The sequence below is a fragment of the Xenopus laevis genome, chromosome 7S (assembly GCF_017654675.1).
Source record: "Xenopus laevis strain J_2021 chromosome 7S, Xenopus_laevis_v10.1, whole genome shotgun sequence".
Taxonomy (NCBI): domain Eukaryota; kingdom Metazoa; phylum Chordata; class Amphibia; order Anura; family Pipidae; genus Xenopus; species Xenopus laevis.
The window spans coordinates 43313139-43338080 of NC_054384.1; the positions used below are offsets into that span (position 1 = coordinate 43313139).

The 24942-nt window shown below is 39.2% G+C and overlaps 1 pseudogene; it reads right to left on the minus strand.

The window, feature by feature from the left end:
• Nucleotides 1-24942, minus strand: part of LOC108703348 — a 143340-nt pseudogene that overhangs the window by 42028 nt on the left and 76370 nt on the right.

A 24942-nucleotide genomic window follows, 5' to 3' on the forward strand; every position in this document is an offset into this window, starting at 1 on the left:
GCCCGGGCTGGCCCGGCACTGGTCCTGTGGCACTTAGTTGCGTGACTGTACCAAGATGGCGGCTGGCACTCTGAGAAGGCGTGCTAGAAATAGTGCGAGAGTGTCGGTCCGTAGGGTATAGTGGCGCCAATTTTAAAAAAGGGGCCTCTTAACTCACTGCACAAGAGGTGACTGCCAGTGCTATCAGTAAGGCGCCTCCCTTCCCTGCGAAGTAATTCTCCTGGTCAGTAGGTGGTGCTGGCCCTTGGGGGATTAACCGGGCAATTTGAATGACAAATTGATGACAATTTTTATGTAAAATCTGGGAAAACATTACTTAAAATCAGGGAAATTCACCCATTGAAATGCATTATAAATTGGTGGGACCATAATAATAAAATGTCAAATGCGTGAAAACTTAAAAGCAGGGTACAGTACTTAAAATCGAGGTTCCACTGTACTAGTATATTATTTGCCATGTAGAAATATAATTTGTACCAAAAACAGTAATTGATCAGGATAGTGGTTTTCGGACTGCTATTATTCTGACTATATATATATACTCTGTATCAATTTTACATTTATCTTTCTAGAGAAAAAAAATTACCTGCACCAGCCTGGTGATAGCTACTTGGCTATCTAACCCTTTGCGGTGTCTCTCTTTAACCAGTTCATAATAAACTTTCCCAGTGCAGAAAATTACCCTTTTAACATCCTGAGGGCTGTGGGAAGCTGCACAATTGTCAGGAATCACACGCTGGAAATTGGTACCTTGGGGTTACAGAAAGTACATTTCCATTAGCTCTTAATATTAAATATAACCTACATGAAAACCAAAGAGTAGTTTTAAATAATTCACAGAAGACGTTTATATTTACCCCTGTTTAATTACAAGGAGATGATAAATTAAGTAACAAAAAAAGTCAAATGTCCATTTAGCTAATTTTCTGCTAATGCACTTGTTGTATTTACAAACCTGTGAACAAAGACCACATCTTATTAGAACTTCCTACCCATTTCATACATGAAACATGAAAATGTGCCACTTGGAAATAAATTCCACTTGGAAAACATATAGAAACACACATGTCTGTATGCCCACACTTGGTGTGACTCTCAAATATGCCCAAGTGCAATTGAAATGCAACAGTAATTTCACAAAGAATAAAATTGTTTCTTATAACTCAAAAAAGATCCATCCTCAGTGATGGGAAAAATAATCCAGAAAGAGTACTATTCTTAAGGGCAGAGACACCCATGAAGATTTGGGGAGATTAGCCACCCAGCAACAAATCGCCTCTTCTTCGGGCAACTATTCCCCCCGCAATGCCTTCCCACCGGCTAGAATCTAAATCACCGGCAGAATGGCACTTGGAGAGCTTCATTTTCCGAAGTCATCCTAAGTTTCCTCGTGAGCGATTTCAGAAAGTGCTCCGAGCGCCATTTAGAGTCTAGCCAGCGAGAAGGCAGTTCGGGGAGATTAGTCGCCCAAAGAAGAGGCGATTTGTCGCCAGGCTACTAAATCTCCCCAAATCTCCATGAGTGTCGCTGCCCTTAGCGTTGCTTCGGGTTTCAAGTTTTGTTCCTTTAACTTGATAAGGCAATTCAGTGTTATCAGTGACTTAATATGTGTTGAACCAGTTCACATGGGTGTATTACCACAATTAATGACATAGCAGGATACATACATAAGCAGGCCTGGACTGGCAATCTGTGGGTTCTGGCAAATGCCAGAGGGGCTGCTATAAGGTGCCATAGAAAGTCAGTATTTAGTGGGGGCTGTTTGGGCCTCTGTGTGGGCTGATTGGGCCTCTGTGTACCTGAAATGCTAGGGCCTATTTTAATTCTCAGTCCGGGCCTGTACATAAGTACGGTAAATGTATATATGTATTATATAATATGCTTACCTCTTAATATGTGGCGAACCACTTAGTATATACTAGTTTCTTAACACTCAGAAAATGAGTGTAAACAATGTATGGACAAGTTACATAAATATGGACCCAATCCATGACAGCTTGCCAGCAAAGCGTACAAAAAAACAAAGTGTACGACCTGCCTAAAGAAGCCCATATCTATCCCTTACATATAAGGTGGAACGCAAGATGGATATCCTTTCTTCCCATCAACTGTCTGTTTACTGCCCCTCAGTGCCAACACAATGCAGCATGACATAGTGACTGCAAATCCAAGGCATGCTACCAAGGTACACAGTCCAGCATTGCAAGAAGAATGCTGAACATTTAAGGGATTTGCTGCATCAGCAAGAGAGACATCTCAGCTTTTCATTGTACACTTACCAAATACTAAAGGTGAGATCATTTTATACTGACCTGTGTTCATGTCATCAAAGCTAGATTTTGCTTCTGGGTGCCTCAGCAATGATTTGGGTGTAAAAATAATTAGCTGAAATGTTATAAGAAACAGATATTAGTCATTAGAAATACTTCATTGGCTTGTCTACCTCTTGTTTGGAGTGATATTCAAAATAAGCCCTCAGTTTATTAAAATAAATAAGCAGACCAATATGCCACCCATTGTATAAACAACACATCTCTAGCCCCAGCTACATCCTGTTAGGCTTGGGGATAAAGAGCAGCCTAGTATATACAGGCCCAATTAATAGTGACTTTCTATTGTATGTTTCTATCTGAAATTTCAGGCCTGCTCTGTCTTTTTCTAATATACTTACAGGTTTAAGGAAGGGCAGCAATATTTGTCTTCTGAGAACATGAAAATAGCTGGCTGGAGTAGAACAGTTCACCACAATCCAGTTACAGTCATAGAGTTGTGAAACTTCAAAGTCCTGTGTAAATTCCTAAACACAAAGTTTCTGTCACTGCAAACTGATACCATAATTTCATAACAAATAGCACCCAATGAACCATCTCACTTTTCAACATACAATAGCAACAAACCTTTAACATGGAGAAGCAGTCAAAACTGGGAAGCCATAAGCATATAATAACTTCTTATTTACCATACCTATGCATCCTTTTAAAGGGATACTGTCATAGGAAAAAAAATTAAAAAGTTAATAGTGCTGCTCCAGCAGAATTCTGCACTGAAATCCATTGCTCAAAAGAGCAAACAGATTTTTTTATATTCAATTTTGAAATCTGACATGGGGCTAGACATATTGCCAATTTCCCAGCTGTCCCAAGTCATGTGACTTGTGCTCTGATAAATTTCAATCACTCTTTACTGCTGTACTGCAAGTTGGAGTGATATCACCCCCTCCCTTCCCCCTCCCCCTCCCAGCAGCCAAACAAAAGAACAATGGGAAGGTAACCAGATAGCAGCTACCTAACACAAGATAACAGCTGCCTGGTAGATCTAAGAACAACACTCAATAGTAAAAACCCATGTCTCACTGAGACACATTCAGTTACATTGAGAAGGAAAAACAGCAGCCTGCCAGAAAGTATTTCTCTCCTAAAGTGCAGGCACAAGTCACATGACCAGGGGCAGCTGGGAAATTGACAAAATGTCTAGCCCCATGTCAGATTTCAGAGCAGAATTCTGCTGGAGTAGCACTATTAACTGATGCGTTTTGAAAAACACATGTTTTCCAATGACAGGATCCCTTTAAGAATGAAGATGCTGTCTTTAAACACCTAAGAGACATTTATAAAAAACAGCAATGCAGAAAAAAAATCATGCAGAATCATCATTAAACTCCAAGACAGCAATCTCCAATTCTGTATATTTGAAGAAAAAAAATGATTTTCCACTTGACAAAATTCTGAAGATTCATTTTCCATTGATTTATGACAGTTTGACACATTTGTATGATTTTATGCAAAATCACAGTTGCAAATTATGTTGACTTTTGATAAACTAGTCCCTTAGATTTGTGTTTGAAGACACAATGCTACAAATACATCTTTAAAAAAAAAATTGGCTGCATGACAGTACGGAATGATTCTCAAACAAGAATTGCTCTGCTCTGCTAGCCATGTGGTGTAAAAAGTCTTAAAGGACAAATAAAGCCTACATTTTCCTACCATGTATATAAATTCAGGCCCGGATTTAGGGAAAGGCCCCCTAGGCCCGGGCCTAGGGCGGCAAGATGTTAGGGGCAACAAGATGTTAGGGGCGTCAAGAAGGCGCCCCCTATCATCTTGTGTAAGTCGGCTGCTCCTGATAGATCCGGCTGGCTTTAGGGCCGCTCCTCCATCCTATCTCCCGCTGTGGCTCCGCCCCCTCCCACACCTCTCTGTGCTCGTGCTGCTGCTGCCTCTGCCGTGCTGCGTGTGTCCCAGCAAGCTGAACTGTTCCTTAGCTGGTATGTAAATTTAACATACAGATCTGCTGTATATCGGCCATGTAGAGAAATATGTCATAGTCAGCTTGCAGATTTGCTGGAGGTGCAGAATCACAAGTGTTCTAAACCTGTTACAGATGTTTTTATGTCCCTTTCCTGCTTCCTACAAAATGAAAACCATTTCAGTTCTATTACACAATTAGTCTATTTTTAATATAGAACTTTTTATGCTTTAAGTTACTGCTACGATAATCAAGATGAAATAAATATTTATATACAAACTGATAATATGGATTTAATGCTATAAATTAATTGCTACATATGAAATTTGATAAATGAATTTTGTACATGATTTTAAATATATTGGGGCAAATTCACTAAGCGCCGAACGCTAGCGTTACTTCGCTAGCGTTTGTCATTTTCGTTACTGCGCAAATTCACTAACGAACGCTGGCGTAGTTTCGCTAGTGTTACTTCGCACCCTTACGCCTGGCGAAGTTTCGCTAGCGACGTAACTACGCAAATTCACTAACGCGCGCAGTGTACTGAACGCTACCTTTTACGCTAGACTTCCTTCGCCACCTCAGACCTGGCGAAGCGCAGAGTAGATAGGGATTGTTTCAAAAAAAGTCAAAAATTTTTCTAAGTACCAAAAAACGCTGGCGTGTTTTCTACATTATGGGTGATAGGCTGAAAAAGATCGAAAATTTTTTTGGGGCTCCCCTCCTTCCCCCCTACATTTCCTGACTCGAACAACTACGAATCTTAGTGAATTTGCCCCATTGTGTGATGAAATTAAAAACCTCAATTAATTTAAATCCATTTATTCCATTTAATTAATTAATGATTATTATATTTCATTAAGAAGAAATTTACAAGAGTGCGACATAAGGGACCTTTTTCGTTTCAACCTATTACAGAATTAGGTTTCCTTCCTTACACTTTTCCCTTGTTTACAACATGTGATTGACTTGCATCTTAGCTGCAGAGTTCAGCAGAACATATTGGTTTTCTCTCATCTGACATCCAGACTTGTGCAGCAGCAGATACGGCCAGAAACTGCTTCTTATAAGAACAGCTGTGCTGCAGTACCAAGTGCAACATCAGACACAGTTTGTTCTATTATAAATTATCTTTTCAACTGGAAACAGGGTACTCTGAGAATTACTCATGTATAATAAGAGATAATGTACCCCCTACTGTAAATGATAAGGATATTAGAAGTCACTGAGGGGTTGTTCTATGGCCATATAAAGGCACAAGGCTGCAGGCTGAGTTATACAGGGAACTCTGAGTATCACTCATGTATTATAAGGGATAATGTACCCCCTACTGTAGATGATAAGGATATTAGAAGTCACTGAGGGGTTGTTCTATGGCCATATAAAGGAACAAGGCTGCAGGCTGAGTATCACTCATGTATTATAAGGGATAATGTACCCACTATTGTAAATGATAAGGGTATTAGAAATCACTGAGGGGTTGTTCTGTGACCATATAAAGGCACAAGGCTGCAGGCTGAGTTATACAGGGAACTCTGAGTATCACTCATGTATTATAAGGGATAATGTACCTCCTACTGTAAATGATAAGGATATTAGAAATCACTGAGGGGTTGTTCTGTGACCATATAAAGGTACAAGGCTGCAGAATCTTTAACATATTTTACATGAATTACACTTGTGAGAAAGGCAGCACTTTATGCACATCATTTTTTGCAGTTTTACCCCAATATATGAGCAAATGTGTACAAAACCATTGCGTGTTTACATGTGGGCTGCTTTGATTTATTTTGCCCAGGCTGCTTTTTACCCCCAGTCCGGCCCTGTCTATAACCCACAGTAATTGTAAAACGGTTACAGACTGCTGGTCAATCCCAATTCCAAAACAGTCTGAACAGACTGAAACTCAGTCTCTAACAGTTGGTAGGTTAAAACGTTTATTTAATTTAATTAATTATATAAATAATGAAAAATACTGCTGTGATGTCTGCTGAGAAATAGGAACTACAAAGATTATGCTGCTGCCAAGATTTGACTTTTTTATTTTATAATAAATATTTAACTGATGCTGCGGCTGCCCACTGGAGCACAATTGACAAACTTATCAAAACAAGGGACACATCCCTCTCTGTATCTATGTATAAAAAGGTGTCTATATATAGACAATATATATATATATATATATATATATATATATATATATATATATATATATATATATATATATATATATAGATATACCTCAAACAAGCCTAACTGCTAGTTGATCCATCTGATCCACTTTTGCATAAATGTCCTGATTAGAAAAAGATTCGCTGGGCCTAGGGGGGCCTAGGGGGGCAAGGAGGGTAAATCCGGCCCTGTATAAATTGGGCATATCTTCCACACCCAAGCCACATCATTTTTACTGCATATACTCCCTACATTTGCCAGCCCCATCACATTTTCCTTAAACAAATAGCAGCTTTAACACGGTGGCCATTTTCCCTCTTGTGCATCATCAGTAGTAACATTAACATCTGCAAACAGGGACATGTATGCTGTAATGTTCATGCAATGCAGAATGCAGGTTTACACAGGCACAACATACTTTGATAAAAAGTTCTGCTGGGATTGATCACTGTAATGGTTAAGCTGAGCTCAAGAGAGGTGGTTAGTAGAAAAAAATAGGATCAGACAGCTAGAGTTTCTATGGGAATCAGCAATGCTATCTCTTCATTGGCTGTTAGACTGGAGGGTGGGTTTAGTAATCTAAGCTGAGAAGAACTGAGCATGCTCATGAGCCAACAGCCAAAGTAAATTCCTGAGGAAGGGGGCAGGGGTAAAGAAGTAGAAGGATTTCTATGTGATTGAAGGACCGGTAACATCAAAAAAATTGGTTAGTATACATCAAAAAATAAACACCAAGACAAATAAAACTTTAAAATTGCAAAGCCTTTATTAAGAAATAGCTTACCGAAACTCCACTTCTGCTCCTGTTCAGAAAAGACAACAGGGCGACCATCCATTGTGCGGCGCTGGATTTCTCCTCCTTGGCTATCTCTCATGTTGTACTGACAGCATGTGAAGCAGCTGCACCTCGATGGCGTTTGTCATGGCTCTGGTTCTGTCCCTGTGTCTGCTCGGACTCAAGCGATACAGTATCCCAGCCTGAGAGCCAGAGGTGGACACCTGCCTTTCTTAGGCAGCGCCTACACCACGCTAACCCCTCTGCAGAACCTGCCGCCCAGAGATAGCCAGGGAGAAGAAAGCCAGCACTGCACAATCGATGGTCGCCCTGTCACCTTTTCTGAACAGGAGGGGAAGTGGAGTTTCGGTAAGTTATTTCTTAATAAAGGCTTTGCAATTTTAAAGTTTTATTTGTCTTGGTGTTTATTTTTTGATGTATATTAATGAAATTTTTTAAAAAAAATGTTGATGTTCATTTTTGTGTGGGGGGTTACATGTCCTTTAAAACCAAACTATATAACTATATATAAAAATACATTGCATAAAACAGCTCATTTGTAAACCCTTCATAAAAAGAATCAATTTTCATAATATATATTGATTATTAATTATTGAAATCTAAGGGAGCTTGAAGGAATTTTCTGCCCAGAGAGACTTTCCTGTCTGAACAGAAGGTAACATTAAGGGTAAATCAAATTCAATATTGATACCAGATAGTAATTTTAAGGAGGTCTTAATCCAGTATATCAATTTTGTTATTGCATTATGATGAAAATAAAAATACTTTTTTGATTGCAGATTAATTAGTAAATCAAACCTAAGGTTTAATAAATGCTTTATTTAGTATAATTGATTCCTTCTAAAAAATGTATGCACAGATGGTCTGGGGCTTTAACCCCGATTCCCCAATTACTGACATACAGCAGCTTCATACAACATAACTGAACCATTCTTTTGATCTATAGTGTTCTTTGAAAACACAGCTCTACAAAGCCATTATGGTTAATATTTATTATGGCATTGAATTTCTGTCAAAATATTTCCTATAAATGGGTATAAGCCATAACCCTGATTTCATTATCTACTGACCAAGACCCAAGAAAAATAAAAAGCAACAGACCATTCACCATTCCAACATACAAAGGATTCTTCCACAGACAAAATCAGTGAATAAGGTCAAGAAGCAGCAGGGCATAGTGTTAGACAAATAAACTTACAGGATAAGCATCAGAGTCGTCATTGCTCATCTGCAGAAACCTTTCAGGTCTGGCTGATGAATGCTCAGGCCCCTGGTAATAACATTAGACATGTGGAGTTTAGAAATGCTCTTCTTTAAATTGCATTACTTATTGCAATAGAAATGCATTAATGACTTCTAAAAATTAATTTATTCTGGTGTAATATGGAATCTTATTCTAGAAATATGAATTACTCCCTGAAAATATTCAGCAGTGTTACCCATACAAATGAACACAATTGTTTCCCAGTAGAATCACCCTGGATTATATAATTTGTTTAAAACTTGCTGTAATTAATTGTACCCATTTGTGATACAGCTGCACTTTTCACTATGTTTCATTTGGAGGAAGGCAACTGTACTAGCAATGGAAAGGACATGTAGTATACTTCAGATGGGCAATATATCCCCTTTACAATGGTTAGAGAGACAAGTTCCTCAGAATATATTGTAAATATCTCACCAAGTAGTAGATGTGGTCTGGGTGCACCAGCCCCAGACCCCCATCTTTAGGAAGCGGCACACCAGAAAATTCAAAGAAAGAACAGAGCTGTTCGGCACTCAAACGGATCCACAGGACCAGAAAAGTTTAAGTTAAAAAAATATATCTTTATTTTACCAAGTTAAAAAATGTATACTTACATCTCCATCAGTCCAACGCGTTTCGTACCCACCAGGGCACTTAATCATGGGCTATGATAGCCACAGAAATGAGCATTTAACAACCAATCAAAACACAAATAGGAAAAATTTAAGAAAAAAATCCTTAGCGACAGTGTATCCTATAAGTCTCTAAGTAACTACATGAAAAAGACTTACCAAAATGTACAGCGTATCCAATAGATTTTTACAATAAATATATTATATAAAAGAACAAGACATGGACATGAATCATGACATCAAGAATGCACAGAATATATATAAAAAAAGTAGAAAAACACATTATTTGTCAAAAGACATTTTTACCATTAGATTATACTGTATGTAAAAATAAGTGTACACATCATTTTAAGAATAATAGCATGACACATCAAATTTAGAATTCATACCAAAAGGTATACTGGTTTTAAGATTAAAAATCCAGAAAACTTCTCTCTTGGATAAGAGTTTTGACAAATCGCCACCCTGGTTGTTAAGATAAACTCTTTCTATATCCTTGTCACGATCGCCGCCCGGAGCAGTTCCAGGAGCTCCGGGCGGCGCTTCCTCCCCTGCCGGCGTCGCTCCCAAAATGGCGGCGCCCATGGCCGCCACGTGGGTAGCGGCGCTGGCGCGATGACGTCAGCACGCCGACGTCGGCGCAAGGATGCCAATGACGTCACTATGGCGCCAAATTCAAATATAAAAACGCTACCAAGACGCCAGAATGGCGCCCAAGTATAGGAAACTTTCCCTGAGTGTATCCTGGGTTTCCTGTGAGCTGCTATTGCTAAAATCTTGTTCCTGATTATTATCCTGACCCTTGCCTGGACTTTGCTGTTATCTGCCTGCCGGTGAACTCTTGCCTGGATTCTGACTACTCCTTTGATTAACCCTTTGGACACCGCGACCTTGCTCCCTCAAGAGGGCTTCCTCCTTGATCCTGACTACCTCCCTGGAGGGAGCTCCCGGCTCCCTGACAATCCTGAATGCTAAAGCAGCCAAGATCCCCAGAATCACATAGATGAAAATGTTTAGAAACATTAGTGTCCTTTATTTGTATTAATGTCAGAAAGATGTTCTCGGATTCTCTCCTTCAGTTTCCGCAAGGTTTTTCCTACATATTGGCTTTGACATTTCAAACATGTGATCAAATATACCACATGTTAGTATTGTTGATGTACTGTCTGATTTAATGGGTTCTGTCAAAAGTTGGGGCCACAAAGGTGTTACTTTTTTTCATATAGGGGCAAATCCCACACTGATTATCTCCACATTTGTAGTTACCCTTTGTCATTAGCCAAGTGGGATTTTGCTTTATTTTAGTTTTTACCATACTAGGTGACAGCATGTTACTCAGTGTAAGGCCTCTTCTGGTGACAAATTTACACCCTGAACTCAAGATAAGGAACCTTAAGATAGGAACGTTTTTTTTCAATAATACGTTTAATGAAAGGGCATTGCGGACTGTAAGTTAGTATGCATAATGGTTTATACATGTTGGATAGTGACCTTAAACTACCTCGGGATTTGGAAATGTGTTTCTGAAAGAGAGAATTTCTGTATGTAGTAGTCTGTCTCTTAAATGGCATGCTTCTATTACAAAAGTGTGAAAGTCAGAACATAAATGCCTAAGGCGTAAAAATTGCCCATCTGTATATTTCTTAGGAGGTGCTTAGGATGTGAGGAAGTAGCTTGCAATATGGTATTAGCTGCACATTATTTTCGATACAAGGATGTGGTCACATTATTACCTTCATTTGACAGGCAAATATCTAAGAAATTAATCTTAGTGTCATGATATTCATGTGTAAAATGTAAATTTAAATCGTTAGTATTTATGTACTCCACAAACTCCGTGAATGTTGTTTTGTCACTCCAAATAAAGAGCAAATCGTCAACGTAACATCTATAGAAAGGGATATATTCCCTGAAAGGATTATAATCTCCATATATACATGTACTCCCACCAACCCATATATAAATTTGAATAGGATGGGGCAAATTTGGCCCCCATCCCATCTGTACCTTGTTTTTGTAAAAAAAAATGATTTGTGAAAGGGAGTATTCTCAATATTAGCAATCAGCAAGAGTTTGATCAGTTCTATGGGTCCTTGTCAAACAAAGTTAAAAATTGGAGTCAGAAATCATGGATAATAAAATGAGAATGAAATTAGAAAATTTAATCGGGATAAAAAAGATTATGAAACAGATAGAGTATACAACATATCAAGATTCACTAGACAAAGCCATTACACTAGTTCAATGTATAAATCCAGTACACCCAAACGGTCACTTCTAAAGAATAGAAGTAAACCTAAGCATGTGAGTTTTTCAAGTGACTCCACAGATGATTTTGGTATTGCTGCTGTCTTGCCGTCCTCTACTTTTTCTTCCCAGAACTCCAGGAAATCCAGAGCCATGGAAGTCTTTTCTTGTGGTGCTAAAGTCACTCCATCAACAATCAAAAAACTCAAGAACTCCTATGAGAAACAATGGATGGACTTTTCAACCATCGAGACAGGTACAGGAAGAAAGGTCATCAGGAAAGGAGGCAGACAGAGACCAAGACATACAAAAAGTATAAGTTACGGAAAATGAAAAACAAACTGTATTGAACTTATCTTCAATGACCCTGAATCAGACAGAATTGGACTTACTGGGAAAAGGACTTTAATTCTGCCCTACTAAGAGGTTTGAAACAATAATAGAGGTGAATAGATTCATCCGTAAAGTTTTTATTAAAAAATGTTTTCAAGGATAATGATAATGAGGATGTATCTATAATGACAAGGTCTCTAATACAGGTAGATTTGTTACACCTAATAATACAAATTTAGATTTTGGTAATGTTTGCTCAATATTGATTCTGGAAGATTTACAACACAAAAGCGGGGATATGGAGGTTAAGACAGGTGTAGAGAAGGGTACTGAGGGCTATAAGTTTCATTAGAAATTCAACTATCAATCTATTTTAAAAACAGGTCGAGAAGGAACTTGTACAGTTATACAACACTATTCCCTCTATTCCCTCTTACAGTGATAACCTCACACCCCCTGAAATGCAAGCACTTAAGGATCTAAAAAGAGAAGAATCTATAGTTATTAGGGGAACCTAGTACACTGACACTTACACATTATTGAACACTAACCCAGTAAGAAATTTCCAGTCCATACTCTTTGATTTAGTGAACAAGTTGTGTGATGTGGGTGTTATAAGTGCACATACCAGTGACTTTTTGAAAGTTTAGAACCCTGTTGTTGCCATCTTTCATCATCTATTAAACGTCCATAAGCCAGAAAGGCCTCCAAAGGGTAGACCCATAGTGGCAGGATTAGGGTCATTGAACAATATGACTTAGTGTCAGGATGTGGGCCACAATTGATGTATGCTCGTTATATTCTTGCATTTCACATGCTTCAGGACTAAAGGCCATATGTTTCCATTTGGATCATTATAGTAATTATGAACGCTCCCTAAAAGATTTCATACTTGAAGCGATAAATTTCCATTGACACACAATTTTTTCCTTTTTGACAATCAATTTTTTTTTTAAAAAAACAAGGTACGGCGATGGGGGCCAAATTTGCCCCATCCTATGCAAATTTCAACATGGATTGGTGGAAGTACATGTATATATACGGAGATTACAATCCTTTCAGGGAATATATGAAGAACCTTACTCCAAGTATAAAATGTACCATTAACAACCACCCTCTGTAGCCGATCCTGTAGCCAGTTTCCTATCCTTGTGCACAACTTCATTAAGTCAAACAGACCTTAGTTTAGAAAGCAGTCATTTGTGGGGCACGGTATCAAACGCTTTGGCAAAATCCAAATAGTTCACATCTACTGCCCCCCCCACTGTCCAGCATCTTACTCATCATAAAAAGCAAATTAGTCTGACATGACCTATCCTTCATAAAGCCATGCTGATTGCTGCTCATAATGTCATTCACTAGTATAAAATTTTGAATGTGATCCCTTAAGAAGCCTTCAAATAATTTGCCCACCACAGATGTCAAACTTACGGGCCTATAATTGGCCTTTTTAATAATCCCTTTTTAAATTGGAATGACATCAACTTTTCTAAAATCCATAGGTACCATACCAGATGAAAGTGAATGTGAGAAAATCAGAAGTAGGGGCTGGTCTAAAACTGAACTAAGCTCTCTTAGGGGTGTATGCCACCAGGCCCTTGAGCCTTGTTTACATTAATTTTTATTAAAGCTTTATGGATCATTTCCTGAGTCAGCCACTGACTAGATTGAGCTGAGCCATCAGTGCAGCTATGAAGTGAGTCTGGGAACTCAGACTCCTCTATTGTATACACTGAAGAAAATAACTGATTTAGCACATTTGCCTTTTCAGTATCTGTTAGAACCATACAGGTACCATTATTTAATGGAGCAACACTCTCAACCTGCATCTTTTTACTATTAATATATTTAAAAAACTTTTTGGGGTTAGTCTTAGCCTCTGTCCGCAATGCACTCTTCATTTCCTTTCTTTGCCTTCCAGATTGCTGATTTACAACATTTATTATATTATTTATATTTATTAAATGCAGCTTCTGCCCCAACAGACTTGTAGTTTTTAAATGCCTTTCTCTTCTTTCCTATTAACTACTTAACTTCTATATTCAGCCACATAGGGTGATTCTTAAAGCTTCTACATGCTCCTTAAGGGAATAAATTGAGAACAGTAATGATTTAATATAATTTTAAATGACAACCATTTCTGTTCTGAGTTTTAGCTGAAAACTTAATGTCCCAATCAATGCTCTGAAGGGCAGCCCTCAAGGCACTAAAATTAGCTTTTCTGAAATTCATGTTGTTTGTGGCCCCAGTATATATTTGTTTTTTTGCACCAGACATTAAATGATATAACATTATGGTCACTTTTACACAGGGGTTCAATGACTTGCATATTTGCTATAAGTTCTGGGTCATTAGAGGTCACTAGATCCAGAATACATTTTTTCTTGTTGGCCCCTCAACAACTTGTGCCATAAAATTGTCATTGCTCCAGTCAATATCTGGGTAATTAAAATCCCCCATTATCATTACTTTACCCAAACTAGCAGCCTTTTCTATTTGCATCAGGAGCTTTGCCTCCTCCTCCTCACTTACATTAGGGGGTCTATAGCATACTCCTAAAATTAATTTGCTGGACTCTTTACAATTAGTGAAGAACTCTACCCATAAGACTTCTGCCCCCTCATTTACTAACATAACCTCCTCCTTTATATAAGATTTTAAATCCTGCCTAACAAACAGACATACCCCTCCTCCTTTTCTATTGCCTCTGTCCCTCCGAAACAAAGTATAGCTGCTGGTATTAACTGCCCAGTCATGAAACTCATTCAGCCATGTTTCGGCCACACCAATCACATCATATTTTCCCTCCAGCACTTCCAGCTCTCCCATTTTACCAGTCAGACTTCTTTTAATTAAAACATACATTTTACTGTCACTGATGAGGAAGTCTCAAAGCTTCTGGCCTCTTCTCACCTTACCACCTGCCCGCTTGATCCAATTCCCTCAAAACTTCTCCGCAATACCAATCCTTATCTAATCAAAGCCTTAACTCACCTATTTAATCTTTCGCTCTCAACTGGACTGTTTCCTTCTCAACTAAAACATGCTCTTGTCACCAATTCTGAAAAAACCCTCTCTTGATCCCTCCAATCTTGACAACCTCCGACCTATCTCTCTGCTACCTTTCATCTCTAAACTACTTGAGCGCCTAGTCTACAACTGACTTACCTCATTCCTCTCTGACAATAACCTGCTGGACCCCCTACAATCTGGTTTTAAGCCACAACACTCCACAGAAACTGCCCTGACTCGACTAACTAATGACCTCTTAACCGCTAAAGCCAACAATCATTTCTCACTACTAATACTGCTTGATCTCTCAGCCGCATTTGACACTGTAGATCACCCTCTCCTCCTCCAGTCCCTCCAGTCGCTTGGCCTTCGTGACACCGCCCTGTCCTGGTTCTCTTCTTACATCACCAATCGTTCCTTCAGTGTCTCCTACAATGGAGTATCATCTACTCCCCTACCTCTTTCTGTTGGAGTTCCTCAAGGCTCTGTCCTGGGACCATTACTATTCTCCCTCTATACTTCCTCCCTTGGCAAATTAATAAATTCGTATGGTTTTCACTACCACCTCTATGCTGACGATACTCAGATCTATCTCTCATCTCCTGATCTCAACCCAGAACTCCTAACTCGCGTCTCCTCCTGCCTGTCCACTATCTCTACCTGGATGTCGCAACGCTACCTTAAATTAAACCTCTCTAAAACTGAAATGGTTCTCTTTCCTCCAACTAACACCAGTAGCATCCCCGAAGTATGCATCATAGTTAACAATTCCACTATCACCCCCTCTCCCCAGGCCCGGTGCCTTGGGGTTATCCTAGATTCTGCCCTGTCATTCACTCCTCATATCCAGTCACTTATTAAATCATGTCACTTCCACCTAAGGAACATATCCAAAATACGATCATTTATCACCCAAGACGCTGCCAAAATTCTTATTCACTCTCTCATCATATCGCGTCTAGACTACTGTAACTCTCTTTTAATTGGCCTCCCCCTCCAGAGACTGTCACCTCTCCAGTCCATAATGAACACTGCTGCGAGGCTCATACACCTCAGCAACCGCTCCTCCTCTGCCTCGCCATTCTGTCAATCCCTGCACTGGCTTCCGTTACCTTTCAGAATCAAATTCAAATTAATGACACTGACTTTCAAAGCACTTCACAACTCCACGGTCTGTCTGACTTTCTCCCAACCTTTCTGCTTTCAAAAAATCTCTGAAAACGCACTTCTTTCGAGAAGCCTACCCTCACTCTGCTTAACTACCACATACAATACCACATTTCTCACCCACTCAATTCGATCTTGCCCACTCCCACACCTTGTGTATTACTCCCTTCCCTTTAGACTGTATGCCTATGCATAGGGCCTTCCTCACCTTTTTGTACCTGTATTGATTGTGATGTTTGTTACTCCATATATTCTATATATGTAATTGATGTGATGTAGTTGTATAATCACATTTACTTTACAGTGCTACGCAATATGTTGGCGCTATATAAATACATGTTAATAATAATAATAATTTAATACTGGTACCATATTGAACAAATGACATGTGGTCCTCCCTATCCTTAACAGTACCCAACCAAATCTCCTCCCCCATTATCCCTTCCTTTGCCCACTATCTCATCTAACCTGTCTTCCACTGAATCTTTTACTGAACCCTCCCCCCATTCCTAGTTTAAAATCTCCACCAACCATCTAGCCATCTTCTCCCCCAAAACAGCTGGACCATCATCATTGAGGTGCAGCCCATCCCTAGCAAAGAGCCTGTAGCTGATTGAGAAATCAGCCCAGTTCTCCAAAAACCCAAACCCCTCCTCCCTACACCATTCTCTCAGCCACGCATTAATCTCCCACTGGATTCTTAGCATTGCTCGTGGCACAGGTAATATCTCTGAGAAAATTACCTTGGAAGTCCTCGCCCCCAACTTTGAACCTAGTTTTTTTAAAATTGTTCTTCACCACCTCCTCTAACTTGGTCATTGGTACCTATGTGTACCAAGAGGGCCGGGTCTTCCCCAGCCCCTCCCAATAATCTGTCCACTCGTTCCTCCACATGCCGAACCCTAGCACCAGGCAAGCAGCAGACTGTGCGGCATGAAGGGTCCTTATGGCAGATTACCCTATCCACCTTTCTAATAATTTAATCCCCTAAAACTAAAACCTGCCTTTCCTTCCTTGCACTCCCCCCACCACCCGTATTAGAGCCACTGCCTCCCAGGGTCTGCTCCATACACGCCAGTTCAGAGCTTTCCTCCCCAGCATATTCAGCCAAAATGGCAAATGTGTCCCCTACTTCCCCTCCTGACTGTCACAAATCTTCCTCCCTCGCTCCACTGCCCCTTCTCCTCCCCCCACTCCACTAGCCCCTGCGAGTGGTTGCTCTGGGAGCCTCCTTTCCTCCCCCTTGTTTGCCACTGCCATCAGTGCTGCAAGTTCCCCCTTAGAGTCTGCAGTTCAGATTCCAAGATGAAAACCCACGACATCTCTCACATGTAAATACTGCATGGAACTGCTGCTCCAACACCACATACACGTGACAAGACACACTCTGAGTAATACCAACAAACCCACTTGCACTCATATTTACACTCCCAAATGCAATTCCTCACAAACGCCTTTTTGGTTTTTAAATGCCTTAAAGGAGAAGGAAAGCATTTTATTGCGAATAGATTAGCTGCAATAGTGCAAGCTAGAATGCTATATTTATTCTGTAGAATGTTTTACCATACCTGAGTAAAAAGCTCTAGAAAGTCTCTGTTTGTTTAGGATAGGAGCTGCAGTATTAACATGGTGTGACGTCACTTCCTGCCTGAGTCTCTACCTGCTCTGGGCTCAGATTACAGCAGAGAAGGAAGGGGGAGGGGAAGAGGAGCAAACTGAGCATGTTCTTGCCCAGGGCAATGAGGTTTAAGTTGAAGGCAGGAAGTCTGATACATAAGCCCATGAGTACACAATAAAAGGAAAGAAATGAAATGTTTCTTTTGACAGGGGACTCAGAGCAGCACTACTTTGGGGGTTTACTGGTATATTTAGATGGACCTTTCTGATAAGGCTTACTTAGTTTTAACCTTTCCTTCTCCTTTAAGGTTTTTAACCATGCTTAACACTTAATTCACATGCAACATTCGCTTATTGACTTATCGCCTAGAGACTTATAGGATCCAATGTCTCTTTAAGGATTTTTTCTTTTCTTTTTTTATTTGTGTTATAATTGGTTGTTTTCTGTATAAATGCTCATTTCCTGTGGCTGACATCATAGCCCATGATTAAGTGCCCTGGTGGGGGAATGTGATAAAAATCAGTAACAAAAATTATTCACAACGCGAAAAGTTATGCCTTTGCACGAACAAAGTGCAAGTTATGTTTGCTCCAAAAAATTACGACACCTTCAAGCATTTTAAAAGTGCGCAAATAAAATTCACAATGCCATAACAGTTTAAAGAATAATATTACATTGCAAAATGCTAATTTTTATTCTTATTTGTGCCAATTGTTTTTCTCTTTGTGGCTTTTATTACATTCCATTATTAGTGTTTTTTTGGGCAGGTGGTTTGTACTAAACAGAGCAAAATCTGAAATTAAAAGTAGTCACATTCTGCTACAGTTTTTTACAAGCACAAACAAAACAATACACCAGACAAAACAGCATCCCCAGCTTTGTCCCAATAAGCTTTGTTATGCAAAGAAGCTCCGTTCAGCAACGGAATGAAGGGGTGTGGGCCCACTGGGGCTGCCACATCAAGGGCCGACAACCCCCCAGGCCCCCCTCTGCTACCCCCACAGGGCCCCCATGGGCCAATCACCCTCCGTCCCCCCATAACCTACCTGTCACTATATTAAAAAACACTTTGTGTGTACACATTTTAAATAAAAACATAATTCCTGTGCACAGACAAGAGGGAGCTGAGGTTACTACTGGAAGGAAAAATCTCTCACACATCAGATAAAATATATCATTAAAAATATACTATTTCTAGTATTTATTTATTAACAAAGGCTTTAAATTGCACCCTTGACAACTTTTATCTTCTAGGCTGTAGTAGATTGATTAAAACTAATTACTGATCAGTTGCAGTGGGTAGCTGCCTGGTTTAATTTGGCACCAGTGTTAGTAAATGAGCCCTTAAATGTCTTCATTATAAGTGCAGATCACTAACCTGGGAGAATGGTGCATCCTCGTGTATACAGCGCAATACAATTTGGCTCTTCATAGATACATGTGGATAGATAGGTTTGCTTAAGGGCTCTTACACACGGCGTTTGCTTAAGCGTTTTTCAAATGCACGCTGAGCACGATATATTGCATTTAAACACATTTTTGAACGCAGCTTACACATTTTTTTTTCTGTTCCAAACGCAACCCTCTATACTATTGATAGCTGAACATGTCTCAAGCACAAGAAAATGCAGCATGCTGTGTCTAAACGAAAGCACTCAAATGCAACTGGTGTAAAACACAACTCAGAACTCATGATTAAAGCCTGGCAGAATATAATGTAATTGATTAGTAAAAGCGTTTTTTCTCTCTCAAACCTGTGTTTTAATGCACATCAAACGCAGAAAAAATGCAGAAAAAAAACCTGTGTGTAAAAGCCCTAAAAAACTGGTGATGTGAGGCAACAAGTCAGGTGCCTCAAATTGAAGCCCTGATTTATAAAACTTAGGGTAGAACTCCACGGGCGATAGCTTCTGTTCCAACGCGCTGAGATGAATTGCAGGTGTCATGTTCATCCAAAAGTCGTGTCGGATGCAGGCAGCAACAACATCCAACATTCCTTTTACTTACCTTAGATTCGGCACACCTGAAGTGATGCCTGCGATTCATCTCAGCACGTCGGAATGCTATCGCACTTAAAATCGCCCGTGAAGTTCTACCCTTATTGTTAGTAGAGTAATACACCGAATGAGGTATGGCTCTAGGTGTCACATAACGCTGCTCAACTCAAGGTTTGCCACCTTTAAATACATCCTAATATTTCAACTGCACATACTAAGGGAGAAAATGAAAGTTTTGTGACCTGTCAGGTGAGTGAGAGTCCCCCATGAAACAGGTAGGGTCAATGGAGATGTGCATTTTTTTAACTATATCAATATCATCATTTTTGGCACAGTGGATTCCCTTGAGTGCCAGATGGATAATTTCTGTCTATCTTGTACATATCGGCAAGAAAGATTCCACACATTTTATCACCTACCCCTGCAACTATGAATCACTGGGGATGACAAAAAACCCAGAATTGCAGAGGTGCCACAGTTAATTTTTATTTAGAGAATCTTTATTTTTGGACTGTTGCTGAAATACAAACGTTAATCATATGATAAACTGGTGATCCCTTTATTCTCTTACAATCCCTTCCATTCCATGCGGTAGCAGTAGCACAATTCCGTTGTGACGGACCCACTTAGCCTGTCCTGAGCTGATAAACTGGTCAATTATGCATTGAGCAGTGTTATGAAAATCACCAAACTATGCTTCCCAAAGCACTAAAGAATTTGGGCTTGCCATGGCAAAGCCAAGCTCAAAACCTGCAAAATAACACATAGTACACACTGAGTTTAAACAACACCATAATATAGTTGATAAAATTAGACTTGGCCTTTTGGAGTTTTCACTCTAGGGCTAGTCTTACATTTATACACAGACCTTAATGTTATAGAAATGTCAAGGGATCTTTAACTCTTTAAGAGATAGTGTTTTTTCTAGATAGATAGATCTCAACAACTAAATGATTATGATTATATTACAACAATGCAAAAGCTTCTGAAATACCACAAATAAGATAATGCCATATTTTAAAGACAAATGTTCTTGCTCAGCAAGGAGATATTATTTAGAACTATATCCATTTAATTAGTGCCTGACTAAACAGTATGCTACACATGCCAACTGTGATGACAGACAGGGTCTGGGCCTTTTGTTATGCAATGCACACAGTCAGGCGCCAGGAGAAGTCATCACAAAGCTCTCAGTGGCAGGTGTCATGTACCTGTCATTTCTAGTATTATCAGTTCAGATTTATGCTTGGACAGAACCCTGCAATAGTTTAACTGTTGAACCACGTAAAGGTTATTAAGTACAAAGTAAAATATTGCAGAAGATAACAGAGAGTAAGTAAGAATCATACAATTTTGGGACAGGTTTATGAAATTTTAAACTGGGGATCCGAATGGACAAGTCAATATGTTTTTAATGTTATAAACACTCTCCTGTAAGGAAAATACAGTATTTCTGAAATTGACACATTTATCAAACCATTTGCTGCTGAGATCAAGTTGTCATTTCATCAGAGTGTGTTTGATTGCTTGAGCTGTCAAACTCCATTCTACAGTATGCAGAGTTAGAGCTCAGTGCACTTAAATTCCACCTAGTAGTTAAAGGGGACCTGTTACTCTAAGAAATAATTCCAAATTCTTTACAAGCATGTACGTTGAGCAAAATAAACTTTACTAGCACTATAGATATTACTTAAATTTTGTTTCCCTCAGTCCCTCGGGAATTACACAGTCACAGAAAACAGGCAGGTGCCATTTTGTGGAAACTGTTACTATGGCAAGTTGTGTATCACCACAAAATCTTTAAGTGCCCGAATGGGTGACCTAAGGCCCAGTGCCCTACAAAATTATAGAGTGTGAGGAGGGAAGGGGGAATGTGAGGAGTGCAGTGACATCTAGGAAGAGCTGAATGGAAAGTGGAAGTAATTAGCTGCCCCACCTCTTTGCCTCAGGCATAGAGGAGGGACGGCAATATATGATAGGCATCTCAGATATTTAAACACCTTTATAACAGGCATGATGTTTTAATGAAAAAACTAATTTTGCTTCCATGTTTCATTTGCAAAGGACTTTCATTATACAGCTTTTTACGTGAGAATGACAGGTCCACTGTAAGGTATGAACATGTTCATTTTAATGCTATAATCATCACCACACAAATTAAGGGGGTTAACAGTTTGGTAAAGCTCTTTTACATGCTGCAATAAATCACTAGTTACTGGGAAAAACTTTGGTGGGCCCTGTAGCCCCCTTGATCTCAGTGCTCTCCACATCATCAGTGTCCACAAGGCGTTAAATATAAATAAAGTACATGGTGCTGACTGCATTCAAAAGAACTTTGCAGCTCAATAAAAAATACAGACAACTGATATATCAGCCCCTATATTATGGTATATATGCATTCATTAACTATCGTGAAACAATTTTAAATACTGATTTAAAAAGTTGCAGTTCAGCAAATAAATTAAGTAACAATGAGTGTTGCCTAAATAAACAAAAACAGACAAAAGGCAGGAAAAACATCGGCTAGGGTATGCTGTACAGACAATATTGACTAAGGGAGGAACTCCCCAGGCGATTTTGGCGTGATCCGACGCGCTGCGCAAAAACGCAGGCGCCAAGTCGGATCCAATGGAAAAAAGGTAAGAGATGGAAATGTCGGATGAAGTCGCAGCATTCATCCGACTCGACACGACTGTTGGATGCAGACACAGCATGCAGCTTCTGCATCTGACAGTCGTGTTGCGACAGACGAACACTGCAACACCATCCAACGTTCCTGTTGCTTACCTTATTTCCGTGGCATCTGACTTGATGCCTGCGTTTTGCACATACCTATGCGTTTTGATCATGCAGAAATCACCCATGGAGTTCCTCCCTAAATTGCAGCCAGACCACATTTTATAAGAAAGGATCGTTGTTGGGGCTTTTAAAGGGGTGGTTCACCTTTAAGGTAACTTTCAGTATGTTATAGAATGGCCAATACTAAGCAACTTTTCAATTGGTTTTAATTATTTATTTTTTATAGTTTTATAATTATTTGCCCTTTTCTTCTGAATCTTTGCAGCTTTCAAATGGGCGTCATTGAACCCTTCTGTAAGGCTACAACTGTATCATTATTGCTACTTTTTATTCATCATCTTTCTATTCAGGCCTCTCCTATATATATTCCAGTCTCTTCTTCAAATCAACGCATGTTTACTAGGGTAATTTGGACCTTAGCAACCAGATTGTTTAAACTGCAAACTGGAAAGCTGCCGAATAAAAAGCTAATACTCAAAAATCACAAATAATAAGAAACGAAAACCAATTGCAAATTGTCTCAGAATATCACTCTACACTCTACATCATACTAAAAGTTATCTCAACCCCTTTAACTAATGCAAAGGTTATCATCTCTGCTGACTCTGAAACAGATTAGATACACAAAAGAATGAATCTGCAGATTAGAAGGTCGCTTTGCAATTAATAGCCAGCTGTATCATAGCTATTCCTTATAGCCTTTAACCAAAAGATTTAATAGTAAATCTTTCAAGTCTTCTTCTGGATCTTCACTGATGTATTAGAATGAAGCTAGCAGAAACAAAACTCTTGAAAATATATCAACATAATTTTCCCAGTGTACACAAAAGTATTTCCCCTGACAGCTTTTAATGCAATTCTAATTTTAGCTTCACCACTACAAGTCCATTTCTACTGATTGCGGGACATGGCTGAGAAAATCCGCAATATGGCTAATTTGTTTAAGGCTTATCTCCACATATGCTCTTCCTTATTTAGATACAGTGCATGATAAACATTAACTTCCGAAGAAGGCAATTTGTTCTTAGTATAGAGTAGCTATCTTTTTCTTTTAATTTTTTGCAGAAAAGCATGGCACTTTATAAATGGCAAATTTTCAAAAATCACATTTTATATATATATCACACACTGAAAAATATAAAGTCAGAGAGAGGAAAATACTACAGAACAAGGGATATTTCCTCTGTAAATGAAACAACAATACAGAGAAAACACTGGCAGTTAGAAGGCTAAAACAGGACACAAGAACAGCATTGTGCTGAAATGGGAAGCAGCTTGATTGACAGGCTTATAGAATATAATTGTAATAATTAGCCACTCAAAATGGTGAATTCGATTTTTCCAGGAGTTTTAGGTTTAAATTCTGCGTGCTAACATTTACACCCACAGCTCATAAACAAATTACACAAACAATTAAAGCCTATGGTTATGAAGAAAGGCTGTTTAAGCCTGGATTGTTTGTACTAGAGACAAGATGCTTATGGAAATAAAAGATGTGATATAGTTAGAAATATATAGGTATGCGAAGATCCAGAGGATTGGTGGGTATCCATGATGGGGCCCATTCACTAAGTTCGAGTGAAGGATTAGAAGCTTTGAATTTCGAAGTGTTTTTTGGCTAGTTCGACCATCGAATGGGCTACTTCGACCTTCGACTACGACTTCGACTTCGAAACGAAGGATTCGAACTAAAAATCGTTCGACTATTCGATAGTCGAAGTACTGTCTCTTTAAGAAAAAACTTCGACCCCCTAGTTCGCCACCTAAAAGCTACCAAAGTCAATGTTAGCCTATGGGGAAGGTCCACATAGGCTTTCCAAGTTTTTTCTGATCGAAGGATAATCCTTCGATTCAAAGGATTTAATCGTTTGATCGAACGATTATTCCTTCGATCGTTCGAATATCGAAGTCAAAGGATTTTAATTCACCAGTCAAATATAGAAGGTTAATTAACCCTCGATATTCGGCCCTTAATACATCTACCCCTAAGTGTAGAAGAAAGGAGGTTTCTTCTTAAGGTGAGAAAAGGGATGTGAATTATATCCCAGAAATGGTTATGCTAGCAGATACATTAGATCAAGAAGGGGTTGGATGGCTTTTTAGCAAGTGAGAAAATACAGGGTTACTGAAATTAGCTCTTACTACAAAGTTAATCACTTACCAAGTACACCATATTCAGACAAGGAACTGTTGCACACTGTGTATGGAGCTTGGTTCGGCCAAAGATGATTCATTGGAACACAAGTTAGACGGTCCACTTCCTGATCGTGCAAGACATGATGACGATGAGAGTTGAAAAGCAGGTAATGTTCTGGCTATTATGTTAGACATCCAGTCACTCCAGCCTTTGTAGATTGAATTTTTGGCTAACTAACTATATTAGAAACATTTTTTATTTTGCACAACCTATCTATTTATCCAGTTATTATTTTTACACTCAACTGTTCCTTTAAGTTACATCATTAACAATGAACAACAATGCACATACATAAACAAAGTACACAAAGAACAGGGGGGTATTTCATAACACCAGTGCATATAACCATAAGAGACAACAGCAGTGCATATGCTATGTAAAAATGCAGACACAGCTGAAATACTATTTGCTGCAAATAAACAGGCCCAGCATTGAAAATGAGCCAGAATTGTGAAAAAAGTTAGTAACACTCAACATG